Here is a 14,290-nt window from a genome sequence, read left to right on the forward strand (position 1 = left end):
TGTCTCTAACGTACATATATAGGAACATGTCCTGTTACATGAATATCAATTATGATCTCCAACTTAAAACAATAAGAAACAATCATAGACACTGGTGGAGATCAACCATGCATCCCAACAAGTGGAGCGAGTCACAAGTCAATTAACAGCCATGGAAGGGTGTGATTTGAAATGAAAACATACATACATGGTAAACACATTTAAAAGAAAAATATATATGAGTCAAAGGTTACGAGTTTGAGTCATGCCAATGATCCATATTTTATGAAACAAACATCATAATCATGTTTCAAAAATCTCGCTAGGCAAAGTTCCACCCTCCAAATCTAAGAATAGCACTGGAGATACTTAGAGATACACACTGTCAATTGTGAGTGAGAGAGAGAGAGAGAGAGAGAGAGAGAGAGAGAGAGAGAGAGAGAGAGAGAGAGAGAGAGAGAGAGCTCTTGAGATTAGGTCAGAAGTTTACTTTGTTGTGGCCAAACCTCTTATTTATAGAGATTTGGCCAACTAGGGTTCCTAATCTTAAGGATCCACACTTGCCCCATGTGGGTGACCCACGAACAAATCGGGTCAGGTCCCAATTCGACCTAGTTTGGAAAGATAGGTGTTCAAGTCAAGCACTCTCAATCGCCCAATCCAATTATATATGGACGCCTTGAACTGCTTTGATGATAAAGATTTTCTTTTTCTTTGTAAAGCTTTGATAATAAAGATGCTACTTTCACCGGAGGGAGAAAAAGAGAGGGTCAAGTCAAGCACTCCCAATTAGACTTGTAAATGGATTGGATTTTGCTCGGATTCACTATTAGCCGGATTCGAATCCATTTACCAAATGTCATGTCTGAAACAGATCCGATATTTAAGGAAAGTTTAAAACTATCCTATCCAAATTCGGGTGTCTATCGGATATCCGGATATTATTCAATCCAATAAACTATCTTATTAGTAAACCAAGGAAACCATAGGGTTATGGACTTAGGTTAGGCGACTCTTAAGGTTAGGTTAGGCCATTAGAGTTTGGGTTATCAACTTACGACAATAGGATTACTTATTTTACAAAAATAGCCTTATAAAAATGTTCATTATAAGGATAATATAGTAACATATTATGTATTTTTTAAAAATATTATCGGATAATTATTTTTCCAGATATTATACAATTCGAAATGGAACTATTCCAATCCCAATCTAATTATCTTTGAGACAAATTCGGATAAGTTAGAAACAAAAATTCCAGATTCCAAAGCCCCTAAATGGATTTAGATACGAACCACATACCAATTTTCGGCTATCCATTTACATCCCTACCCCCGATCCAATTGTGGGCGGCCCACAAGTAAAAAACTGCTTTGATGACAAAAGAAGATGCTACATTTACTGGAGAGAGAGAGAGAGAGAGAGAGAGAGAGAGAGAGAGAGAGAGAGAGAGAGAGAGAGAGAGAGAGAGAGAGAGAGAGAGAGGTGATTACAAAAACCCTAAATTTAATTTAGGGTTGGATTACACAAACCCTAATATTAATCAGTCCAAAACTCTAATTTCTTCCTTTTGAAGTTTTTTTTTTTTCCTTTTTTAACTTGATTACCCTTTGTCCGTATCAATCAATTGGTATGGTATTGAGACCATGTAGGATTGATCAAAATCAATATCGATCCATTCTAACCTATTTCAGCCAATCGATCCGATCCAATTCCCCTAATTGTGGCTAGAAACATAGCCAAAAGCAAATAAAACTCCTTTAGACTAAAAGGAACTTTTGAATTAAGAAAAACATATTATAATCTTAATAAACTATTCTTTAATGAACAAAGAGGAACAATAAAATTATGGGTACTAATCTTTAATAGTGCTATATCTCCCACTGTCTATTTATTTAATCGTAAAGAGAATAGCACTACTTGGATATAAACCGTATTTTTTTCTTATTTAATAATCAAATCACCACTTTAATGCACAATCAATTAATATATGTTAATATATTAACATATCAACACGTGATAGAAATCACTCATACCCCCAATGAATTTTTTTTTAGCATCTCCTAGCCGACAAGGTGCAATCAACAAACATTATCATTGAATAAATAAAACACAATTCATTCTTGCTTTCTTTTGTTAAATCAATTTAATGATAATGGATCACCTTCTTCTCAGTCCAACACAAGAACAAAAAAGTGGGAGAACACTTAGTTCTGCAACTCTATTCAAGTAGCCGACAAAAGGTGATTAGCAGTCGTAGCTAGCCATGCGCACAAAAGGGTCAGGGGTTTCAAGGCTCAATGGCTAGATGGCATGCGCGGCACACAACTCGCAGGAAGAGAACCAAGGTCACCATGGGTTTTGGAGATGCATATTTCTATGAAGCATAGTCGTAGCCATCGTAGCCAAGCACAGCAAGGCACGACCACGAGCAATGATGCGCGGGATGCATAGCACGACCATTAACACAACTCTGATACCAATGTAAAAGGGAAAGCAATCAAAGGGTCACGGATTACCTCAATAAAGCTTTCCTCATAGCTAAAATGATAGGTTACGCGTTGCATCAATCCGCATGAACTATCATGATACAAAGCTTAGGGCAATCTCATTAGGCAGGTTCAATCCTCCAAATCTAACGACAGCAATGGAGATCCTTAGAGACACAAAATCATTGTGAGAGATAGAAGAGATCAGGGAGAGAGAAAGATAGAGCTCTCGAGATTATGTCAAAAACTTTCTTTGTTGTAGCCAAATATCTTATTTATAGAGATTTGACCAGCTAGGGTTTCTAATCTTAGTGGGTCTATACTTGCCCCACGTGAAAAACCCACGAACAAACTGGATTAAGTCCCAATTCAACCCAATTCAATTAACAATAAAGATACCATTTTCACTGGAAATAGAGACCAAATGACTTGGAAAGACAGGTGGTCAAGTCAAGCAATCTCAATCCCTCAATCCAATTATGGATGCCCCAAATTGCTTTGGTAATAAAGATTTTTTTTTTCTTAGTAATACTTTCACCGGAAAAAAGGAGAGAGAGAGAGAGAGAGAGAGAGAGAGAGAGAGAGAGAGAGGGTCAAGTCAAGCACTCCCAATTAGCCTAATAAATGGATTGGATTTGGCTCGGATTCAGTTTTATCCGAATTCAAATCCATTTACCAAATGTCATATCTGTATCTGATCCAATATTTGATGAAAATTTAAAAACTACTATCCTATCCAAATCCGGGAGTTAATCGAAAACTAGGATATTATTTGATCCGACAAACTATCCAATTAGTAAACCAAGGAAACTATAGGGTTATGAACTTAGGTTAAGCGACTCTTAGGGTTATGGACTTAGGTTAAACCGTTAGCGTTTGGGTTATGAACTTATGACAATAGGATGAGTTATATTATCAAATAAGCTTCACAAAAGTATTTATAACAAGGGTAATATGGTAATATATTATGTATTTTTTAAAAATATTAAACCAATCATAGTTTACAGTCGGATTATTATTTTTCCAGATATTATCTATTCAAAATGGAACTATTCGAATCCGAATCCAATTATCTTTGGGACAATTTTGGATAATGTTTGGAAACAAAAACCCCAAAACGGATTTAAATACAAACCGCATACGAATTTTTGGTATCCATTTACATGCCTACTCGCAATTCAATTATGAGCCACCCACAAGTAAAGAATTACTTTGATAATAAAAAATAAAAAAATTCATTTTTTTTTATAAAGCTTTGATGATAAAGATGCTACTTCAACTGGGGAGAGAGAGAAGTCAAGCACTCCCATGGGCGGCCCAAAAGGAAACAATAGTTTTTATTTTTATTTTTTTTTAAATAGGTAGAGAGGGAAGTAGGTAACAGCTAGGAGACTCAAACTCGAGACCTCCTTAGTGAGCTTGAGTTTTTTGCACAAACATAGCTTCCCAACTACGTTAGACAGTTGTTGTTAAGTAAACAATAGCTTTGATAATAAAGGTTTTTATTTCTTTTTTTTTTTTTTTTTTTTAAGCTTTGATAATAATAAGGATGCTACTTCCACCGGGGAGAGAGAGAGAGAGAGAGAGAGAGAGAGAGAGAGAGAGAGAGAGGGTCAAGTCAAGCACTCCCAATTAGCCTAATAAATGGATTGGATTTGGCTCGGATTCAGTTTTATCCGAATTCAAATCCATTTACCAAATGTCATATCTGTATCTGATCCAATATTTGATGAAAATTTAAAAACTACTATCCTATCCAAATCCGGGAGTTAATCAGAAACTAGATATTATTTGATCCGACAAACTATCCAATTAGTAAACCAAGGAAACTATAGGGTTATGGACTTACGTTAGGCGACTCTTAGGGTTATGGACTTAGGTTAAACCGTTAGGGTTTGGGTTATGAACTTATGACAATAGGATGAGTTATATTATCAAAATAGCTTCACAAAAGTATTATAACAAGGGTAATATGGTAATATATTATGTATTTTTAAAAAATATTAAACCAATCATAGTTTACAGTCGGATTATTATTTTTCCAGATATTATCTATCCGAAATGGAACTATTCGAATCCGATTCCAATTATCTTTGGGACAATTTTGGATAATGTTTGAAAACAAAAACTCCAAATTCAAAAACCCCAAAACGAATTTAAATACAAACCGCATCCGAATGTTTGGTATCCATTTACATCCCGCAATTCAATTATGAGCCACCCACAAGTAAAGAATTACTTTGATAATAAAATAAAAAAAAATCTTTTTTTTTTTTATAAAGCTTTGATGATAAAGATGCTACTCCAACTGGGGAGAGAGAGATGGGTCAAGTCAAGCACTCCCATGGGCGGCCCACAAGTAAACAACAACTTTTTTTTTTTTCTTTTTTTTAAGCTTTGATAATAATAAGGATGCTACTTCCACCGGGGAGAGAGAGAGAGAGATGCGTCAAGTCAAGCACCCCCAATCCAATCAGGATAAAAATTGTCTGTTTTTCCTTTTCCTGTTTTTATTGTGTTTTGCTACCTTTAGAAGATGACACGTGTCATCAACAGTCAAGATTAATTTAGTTGGGTGAGGGTTATTACATCCAGTTTGGTTTTTAATTCAATCTTGACCATTCACTTAAATTAATGCCACACGTCGCCTTCTAAAGGTAGCAAAACAAGAAAAAAATAGATGAAGAAAAACAGACGATTTTTTCCATCCAATTATGGGCGGCCGACATGTAAATAACTTTTTTGATAATAAAGAAGCCTCTGATATGTACGCAACCTCTTTAATAAAGAGCATGGGAAGCAACCGATCGAGCACCCCATGAATGAAATAAAAGCAACAAAGAATTAAGCCATGAGTAGTCCTCTCGTGTTGCTTCGGCTTCTCTTCATCGTCTTGTTTTGGCCAGCGGTGGCAGAATCAACGTTGGCACTAACAAAGTCTAATTGCTCTGATAGATGTGGTGATATCCATGTTCCTCACCCCTTTGGCTTCGGATCAAAAGAGTGTTACAGAAATACGGATTTTAAGCTAACCTGCAACTACAGCAACAACCCTCCAAAACTAATCGCAGGTAAGAACGTGGAAATTCTAGATGTTTCACTCCAAGGACAAGTAAGGATACTTTCTCCTATAAGTAACGATTGCTACAAGAAGTTGGGTCAACGGATTTCTCGGATGACAACTTTTGCGACAACGGAGGACCAAACCATTTTCACCGTATCTGATACAGAGAATAAATTCACAGCTCTGGGTTGTGACACCATATCTATGATCAAGGGTTTCAATGGCCGGATCTTACAGAGTGGTTGTAGCATGAGTTGCAGCAACGTATCTAATGTGATCAATGGTTCCTGCACGGGCATAGCTTGTTGCCAGATCTCAATTCCAAAGGGCATCGGAAGCTTTAATGTATCTGTTGATAGCTATGAAAATCACACCCGCGTCTTTGATTTCAATCCCTGCAGCTACGCTTTCGTCGTTCAAAATAGCTGGTTCAACTTCTCAGTCTCGGATCTCTCCAATTTCACAGGTATTAAGGGATATGTACCTGTCGTGTACGATTGGGCAGTAGATCTTAAGTCTTGTGAAGAAGCTGTGAAAAACCAGACTACTTAAGCGTGCAAAAATAGTAAATGTGTCACCTCCAAGAATGGTATTGGCTACAGCTGCATTTGTTCCCAAGGCTATGAAGGGAACCCTTACCTTCTTGACGGATGCCAAGGTAACCCTAAATCACTAACCCTCTAACACTAACCCTAACCCTAACCCTAACCCTATCTCATCTGATCATATTCCTTCTTAATTCTCTTTAACTTTTAGAGAATAATATTATTGTTTAATTTGTTCTTGTGGACATGTGTTGGGTGCTGGATTTGATGAAGAGGTGGATGAATGTAAACTCAGTAATAATAATTGCTCTAAGAATGCTAAATGCAAAAACACTCCTGGGAGTTATGTGGCGACGATTTTGAAAATGGGACTCATTGTGTTGCTTATTGCAGGTAATTTTCTTTTCCTTATAATAATAATATAATAAATATAATACATTTATTTATTTAGTTTTGATAAGAATAACATAATAATTTTGTTGTTATTTTCTTTCTTGCTTGGTTGTTTGGGTAAAAAAATAATATCTTGAAAGGGAAAACTTTCAACTTAGATTAGTATACAATTAAAGAAACAGTCCCCAACTTTATGAAATTGAAAAAAAATCATTTACACCATATTTGTTTGGGTTGAAATCGTCTGCAATTCCGATCTCGTACAATTCCGTGCAATACCACCTTCAGGCGGTGACACGTGTATTGATACCAATACGATGGTCCAGATTTAGTACAACTAATAAAACATTAAATCAGTGAAGAGGCATTTAAATCAGATCTGGACCATTGTATTGGTATCAATACACGTGTCACTTCCTGAAGGTGGTATTGCACGGAATTGTACGAGATCGGAATTGCAGACGATTTTTTTTGTTTAGAAGATAAAAACGGGTGGGAAAGGAAAGTTGGTCGGGGCCACATTTCATGAGATGGTGGAAACAAAAAAAAAAAAAAAAAAAAAAAAAGGTAAGAAGGGAATAGCCATCACTTATAGGCCCCACATCAGTAAATGATCCTATATTTACTCTTCTTCTTCTTCTTCACGGTGATAACCAGATCGATGCTCTCCACTCCTCAACCCTGCCTCTGCTACAACCACCACCGCCACTATAACCGCCAATGCAAATGGTGCAATCGTCTTACCTTAATCGCTGCTACAACCCCTCTGCTACAACAGCCACTACCCAGATCTACTAACTTGAGGATAAAAGAAGTTGTTTACGCCTTTTTCGCTGTTAGGGAGGGAATGATTCCTGCTAGCTAGCTCTTGGGGGAGGATGATTCCATGGTAAGAGAATAGGAGACATAGAATGAGCACAGAGAAGGAGCTCATATATGAAATTATGATAATTAAATAAGAGTTCTAGGTATTTTTTATAAAGCCTTTGAAATTAAAAATCGACTTAGACACTTAAATAAAAAATGAAAAATAGATCTGAATATAAGGCAAAAAAACATGTGAAAATTTCCCTCTGCTCACCTTTTGCATATTCTTATGACCGAAATTATCACTGGAGTCTGCTATAAACCACCTGAACCGAAGATGTTCCGAATGGCAAAAATGGCTAAGTAGGGGTATTCGGGAGTTTTAAATATTTGCAGAAAAATCAAATGTTTCAGAAATTTTCTCCTCTCTTGAGTTATCCAAATAAGGGGTTTTTATACCCTAAAACCAATATTATCCCGGATTTTATGGTAGGCTACAAAGGCTTGAGAGAGGCTAGGCCTGGTCAGGGGACAAGCCTGTGTCTTTTGGGCTATATTAAATGTAATAGGACCATTGGGATATGCCAGCCGACAGTGGGCTGGGTTTTGGCTTAGCCTTGGCCAGGCCAGGTTGGGCTGAATGGTCCCAGGCAAAACTGGGTTAGGCTGGGTCGGGATGAACCAGGTTAGACCAGTCAATTCGAGTTAACTCGGATGGTTGGGCATATTTTTTTATATTAATTTTTATTAGATTCTATTTTAATGGCCACAATTAAAACATTGATATCTTTCAATCCGTCTGGCTGATGTTGACATGCCACATATCACCGCGAAGCATTTGCTAAGAACTTTCCATCAGTATGGTGATCAAGTTTGGATTCTACTTGCACCAAAAAAAAATTTTGGATTCTACAAAAAATTGATTTGGAAATTGAGGAATCCATAAAATGATGATTCACATCGATCAAGGCCCAATGACATTTGATTTGAATGAAATTTTATGCACATGTTCAAAACATCCAATTAAGGTCATCCCAAAGGTTTTGGCCAAAATTGAGGGGTCGGGATAACCAAGAAATACACCAAGGGTAAAATAATATTGTTGTCATTAAAATTTAACCAAATGCCATTCGATTTGGATAAAATTTTGCATGATGGCCTAAATTGGTTAAGTTTGGGCTAATTTGGAGGTTTTGAATCATTTGGAGTAAAGTAGGTAATCTTTGCCATTCGATCGCATTGTGAGTCAACCAAGTCTTGATCATCATTGCCGAGACGTTTTCCCAATGTATCAAAATTCAACTTCTACAAGGGCCTATTATACTCTAGCAAGCACGGTAAAATGCACTTGAAATCCGTCTAGAGCGGGGGCACTGGAAGGGTCCAGATCAAAATCGTAGCTTTTACTTCATCCTCAGAATGGGAAAAAGTGAGAAAAGCAATTATACGCCTCTGTAACCACTGTAGAAATATAAGAGAGAATATCCATCTCAGGGACCTGAAAGTCGAAAACTCTTCAAAATGATCACAAACGAATTTACCAATACTAGAAGGAGATGAAATAAGACCTCCCTCATTATTTTGAATTTCCTTGTTCAGATACTTGGTCCTGATTTTAGTAGTCATATGAAAGTACTTTGCATTATAGTCGCCACATTGAAGCCACTTAAATCTGGATTTTTCCGCCAAGATTTTTCTTGAAGCTGCAGAGCTGAGTCAAAATCTCTTTTAGCTGAAGATTCAGCCTCCAGAACCCAATGGGGTAGCATAGTTGGTGAGCAACGAAATTGGTACGAGCCATAAACTCGGACGTCCTAAATTCGACTCCCACTAGGCACACTTTGGGTTATTCACACGAGGTGTTTAGTGCTCTTCACTACCTTCAGTGAAATTTGAATGGTTCTCATTCATCAACCCCTGTATGACCCGGTCCATGCAGTTGTGGGGTCAGTATAGGCCCACGAGACTAGTCAGGCCGAAGGCTTGAGTATCAGTCGCTAGCAAATAAAAAAAAAAGAAGAAGAAAGATTCGGCCTCAAAAAGAATATCTGTGATTCCATTAGCTTCAATAGAATCCTGAAATATCATCCAACACCATCCTTGTTCTGTCCACTTCCTGATCAGCATTAGGGATTGTTTCTTTAGCCTGATTCTTCAAGTGGCCTTTAACCCTTTTTAACTTAGCTGTTATAACAAAAATAGGCGTTTCCTGAATGGGAACCCTCCTCCATGAGCTATTAACACAGTTCAAAATTCGCTATTCTCTGTCCAGAACCTCTGCATCCTAAAGGGAACATTACTAAAAGCTCCGTTTGCTTGCAAGGGGAATTTAAAGGGAAGGAAAGTGAGATTTTCATACTTAAAAAATTAATGTTTAGAATCATTACCCCATGTGATTCAATGTGATTATAAAAACTACTTGATTTTTTTTAACCATATTTGGTAATGATACATTTTACATGTAATTTTATTTTACATATTATAGTAAAGGGTTTTAGATGTAAACTAAAGTAAAATTTTATAACCAAATATGAAATGATTTGAAGTAATTATATAGTGGGATAATGATTACATATATATATTTTTTTAAGTATGAAAATTCCCTTCCTTCTAATTCCCCTTGCAAAGGATACCCTCACATAACCCCACCAAAGGATTGTGATCAAAGTAACTAGAGGCCACCACCCGTCAGGAGTAGGACGGGAAACCAATTGCTCTGGGGGACTAAGAAACCTGTGATTCAGAAGGAACAAGGTCATAGTGAACCACAACCCTACGGCCATTGTCAACACTAGCCAACGAGGAAGGGAGAGCCTGTTCCTGAATGACATCCACGTTATCCCCACACACTTCCTCACCAATCACAATTTCAATGCTACCACTTCCAAGCTCAGCCGGGCCCACTGTTGCAACCCTGAATCCCTGTTTGAGGAATTAACATGAGAATTATATTCACGTGAGCCCTCAGATGATCTACCAAAAACTGACTCCAGCACCAAACCCACCGGTATAGAAGACCCACCCAAGTTAGGCTCACCATCTAAAGAAAGACACCTAGAATCACTTGGTGATAGAACGTTAGGTCGGGCCTACACACTAAAGCAAAGTGACCAAACATGGAATCACGATTTTTGCAATCGATAGCCACCGGCCTTCCCACTGCCTTGGCCATGAAAAGGATAATTTCCTCATCCCATACTCCCGAGAAAGATTAGGAAAGCAAATTCACGTAAGCCTGTTAGTAATTTCCTATTATGACGCTGAAAGCGACTCAACTGACCATCCATACGAATAGGACCTCTCTTCCAAATCATAGTCATATCAGTTCCATCTTAGATCGGAACATAATGAAACCCTTTCCAAGCGATCTCAACTTTACAGGCTCTTGCAAATCCCAGCATTCGTTTACATATGCCCTCAAGTTCTCCATTGAAATAGAACGAAAATTCACCCATCCGAGAAGAGCGTAACGATGCTTGCCTAATTGACGATCATATGTCCCCTGCGGAATCTTCATCCTCGTTAACATTCCATCTTTCAACGGCAAACTATCAATAAAGGCAGAGGCTATCTCCTGTTGAATTGAGTCTTCATTAATCAGTTTTATGAGTTGGAGGTACACGTCTTATATAGACCTTCAAAAGTGGAAGTGTACTCCAACTCTAATACAAAAGATACAGTTACAATAGGACTTTGATATTACGTGTGATAGTTACAATAGGACTCTGATATCACATGTGACAGTTACAATAGGACTCTGATATCCTAAGAGAGAGACTTCGTGTTGCTGTCCAATGAGACTCCTATTTTGTAGGAGAGGTTTTTGAGGTAGAGGAGGACTCTAACTGTGTTGATACACCCCCTCAAGGTGAGAATTTGAACGGTCGAATTCGCAGCTTGTCCCGGAGAAAAGTGAACCATTTTGAACTAAGAGGCTTGGTGAGGATATCAGCTATTTGATCATTTGTGGAGATGAATTGCACCTGAAGCTCCTTGGAGGCAACCTTGTCCCGAACAAAATGAAAATCTATTTCAACATGTTTTGTATGGGCATGAAACACAGGATTGACTGAGAGATAAGTGGCACCAATATTGTCACACCAGAGGATTGGCACTGTGGGGATAGGAATGCTCAGTTCAGCAAAGAGAGAGCGGAGCCAGGTGAGTTCTGCACAAGCATCAGCGACAGCCTTGCACTCTGATTCAGTAGAAGAGCGTGCAACCGTTTTCTACTTTTTAGATGCCCAAGAGATTAAATTGGGACCCATGTAGATGGCATAGCCGCCTGTCGACTTTCGGTCAGCATTATCACCAGCCCAGTCAGCATCAGAGAATGCCCGAAGTTGAAGAGAATCGGACCTAGAGATGAACAACCTTTGGTCTTTTGTGCCCTGGAGATAACAGAGGATTCTTTTGACCAGGGTCCAATGGTCCTCCGAGGGAGCATGCATAAACTGGCAGGCTCGATTGACAGAGTACGCTACATCAGGTCTTGTGAGAGTGATGTATTGGAGAGCACCTACAATGGATCGATACCTTGCGGGATCCGAGAGAAGGACACCCCCTGAGGAAGAGGCTGCAGAGGTGGTGGCCATGGGCGTGGTAATAGGTTTACAGTCAGTCATTCCAGCACGTTGAAGAAGATCAAAGATGTAGCGTGCTTGAGAGAGAAGGACACCACCATGCTGATAGAGAACCTCAACACCAAGGAAGAAACTGAGGCGACCAAGGTCTTTGATAGAGAATTCTATGGCAAGTTGTTGGAGGAGGGAGGTGACATGAGACGGCTGGTTGCCTGTAACCAGAATATCGTCAACATAGACAAGTACATATGTTATGACGGAACCCTGCATATAGATGAACAGAAATGTGTAAGTTTGGAAGGACCAAAAATTGGAGCGAGTCAGAGACTCAGAGAGCCTATGGAACCAAGCTCGGGGGGCCTGCTTGAGCCCATAAAGAGATTTGTGGAGCTTGCAAACATGAGAAGGGCGTAGGGAGTCTTCAAAACCCTGGGGTTGAGCCATGTATACCTCTTCTGACAGAAGTCCATGAAGGAATGTATTCTGAACATCGAGCTGGCAAACATCCCAATTCTTTGAAATGGCCAAGGATAGAACCATCCTTATGGTCGTGGGCTTGATTACTGGACTGAATGTCTCATGATAATCAAGGCCAGGTTGCTGATGAAACCATTTTTCCACCAATCGAGCCTTATAGCATTCAAGGGAACCGTCGGCGTTATGCTTGATGCGGTAGACCCACTTGCATTCAACCAAGTTCATGGAATCCCTGTAAGGCACAAGAGACCAAGTACCATTACATAATAAAGCATTAAATTCATCAGAGATAGCAGAGCGCCAGTTGGGGTCTTTGTGGGCCTGGGAGAAGCATGTAGGTTCAATGGGTTGGTGGGTTGAAATAGTGGAGAGGGTCAATGGGTTGGCATAGAGGTCAGTAAGAGCTCTGGTGCTGCGCGGAGGTGAGGTAGAGGAGTCAGGGTTTGGGACAATTCGAGGTGGGGGGTGAGGGGAGGAGGGGGGGAAATGGGAGAGGGTGGGTTAGCAGAGGGAGGGTCTGGTGTAGTAGGGGGAGGGAGCACTGGGGGAGGTGTAGGAGGGGTGGGTTGGGTTGGCATAGGGTAGGGGAGATTGGAGGCGATGGCCTATGGGGAAAGGCTAGCTGTAGGTGGGGGAGGGGTGTGAGGGGTTGGAGCATTGTGATAGGGGAAGGTGGATTCATCAAACCGAACATGGCGAGAGATGTCGATGCGGTGAGTGGTGAGATCCATACAACAGTAACCATGATGGGAGAGACTATAGCCTAAGAAGACACAAGATGCAGAACGAGGTTCTACCTTATGATGATTGTAAGGACGAAGCCAAGGCTAGCAAAGGCATCCAAAGATTTTGAGAAAAGATTAGTCTAGGGAATTGCCTGTGACGAGCTGATTGGGGGATGTATTGCCAATGACAGAGGATGGTATACGGTTGATAAGGAATACCGTGGTTTCAAAGGCATAATCCCAATAAGCTTGGGGAACAGAAGCGTGAGAAAATAGGGTAATCCCAGCTTCAACAATATGCCTATTATGGCGTTCAACTGTTCCTTGCTGCTCGTGACTATGAGGCAAGAGAGTCTATGCTGAATGCCCAGCTTGGCAAAGTAAGTGGGAAGAGTGCGGAATTCTCCACCCCAATCAGTTTGGACAGCCTTGATGGAGCGAGAGAATTGACGTTCCACCAAGGCCCGAAAGGTTCGAAAAGCAAAGTAAACATCAGATTTTAACTTTAAAGCAGTGAACCAAATGCATTTAGTGTGGTCATCAACAAAAATAATAAAGCAGCGGTTCCCATTTGAAGAAACTGTGGGGTGGGGACCCCATACATCACTAAAAATTAGGTCTAAAGGTGAAGAGCTTTGAGAACTAGTTTCCCGTAGCGACAGATGACTAGCTTTTCCCATTTGGTAAGCAGAACAAAGAGAAGAAGGCTTGACGAGCTGATGACCAGGAAGCATGAGGCGGAGAACCCTTTCATGAGAATGCCCTAGACGGTGATGCCAGCGACCGTATGATGAAGCAAAGACAGGTGAACAGAAGGTGGTGCTGAAACCGAATAGAGGCCATTTTTGCTATGTCCAGTGAGGAGGATGTGTTTGGTCTCCAGATCCTTCACAAAAAAATAAGAAGGATGAAATTCAAAGAAAACATTATTTTCACAACAGAACTGTTGAACAGAAAATAGTGAACAAGTGAGGGAGGGAACATGTAAAACATTAGAAAGAGAAAGAATGAGAAGAAGACGAAATGGAAGTATGGCCAATGTGAGAAATAGAAAGCCCCTTACCATTACCAACTAAGAGTTGGTTGTTACCTGTGTATGGATCATAGGTGGAGAATTGAGTGAAGTCAGAGGTGGCATGATGGGTGGCACCGGTGTCAGGTAACCAGGAGGTGGTGTAGGTCTGTGGATGGTGGGGGAATGGTTGAGGTGGGGGAGGCGTGGAGTTCA

At 39.7% G+C, this 14,290-nt stretch overlaps 1 long non-coding RNA gene across 1 annotated transcript in view; it reads left to right on the forward strand.

The window, feature by feature from the left end:
* Positions 1-5,270: 5,270 nt before the first annotated feature.
* The window catches only part of LOC122063397, a 10,988-nt gene continuing 1,968 nt past the window's right edge, over positions 5,271-14,290 (forward strand). The window contains exons 1-2 of the long non-coding RNA XR_006135323.1: positions 5,271-6,190; positions 6,351-6,470. This is a non-coding gene — a long non-coding RNA (uncharacterized LOC122063397). The remainder of the gene's footprint in view (positions 6,191-6,350; positions 6,471-14,290) is intronic.

This window comes from Macadamia integrifolia, unplaced genomic scaffold, assembly GCF_013358625.1.
Source record: "Macadamia integrifolia cultivar HAES 741 unplaced genomic scaffold, SCU_Mint_v3 scaffold1306, whole genome shotgun sequence".
NCBI lineage: Eukaryota > Viridiplantae > Streptophyta > Magnoliopsida > Proteales > Proteaceae > Macadamia > Macadamia integrifolia.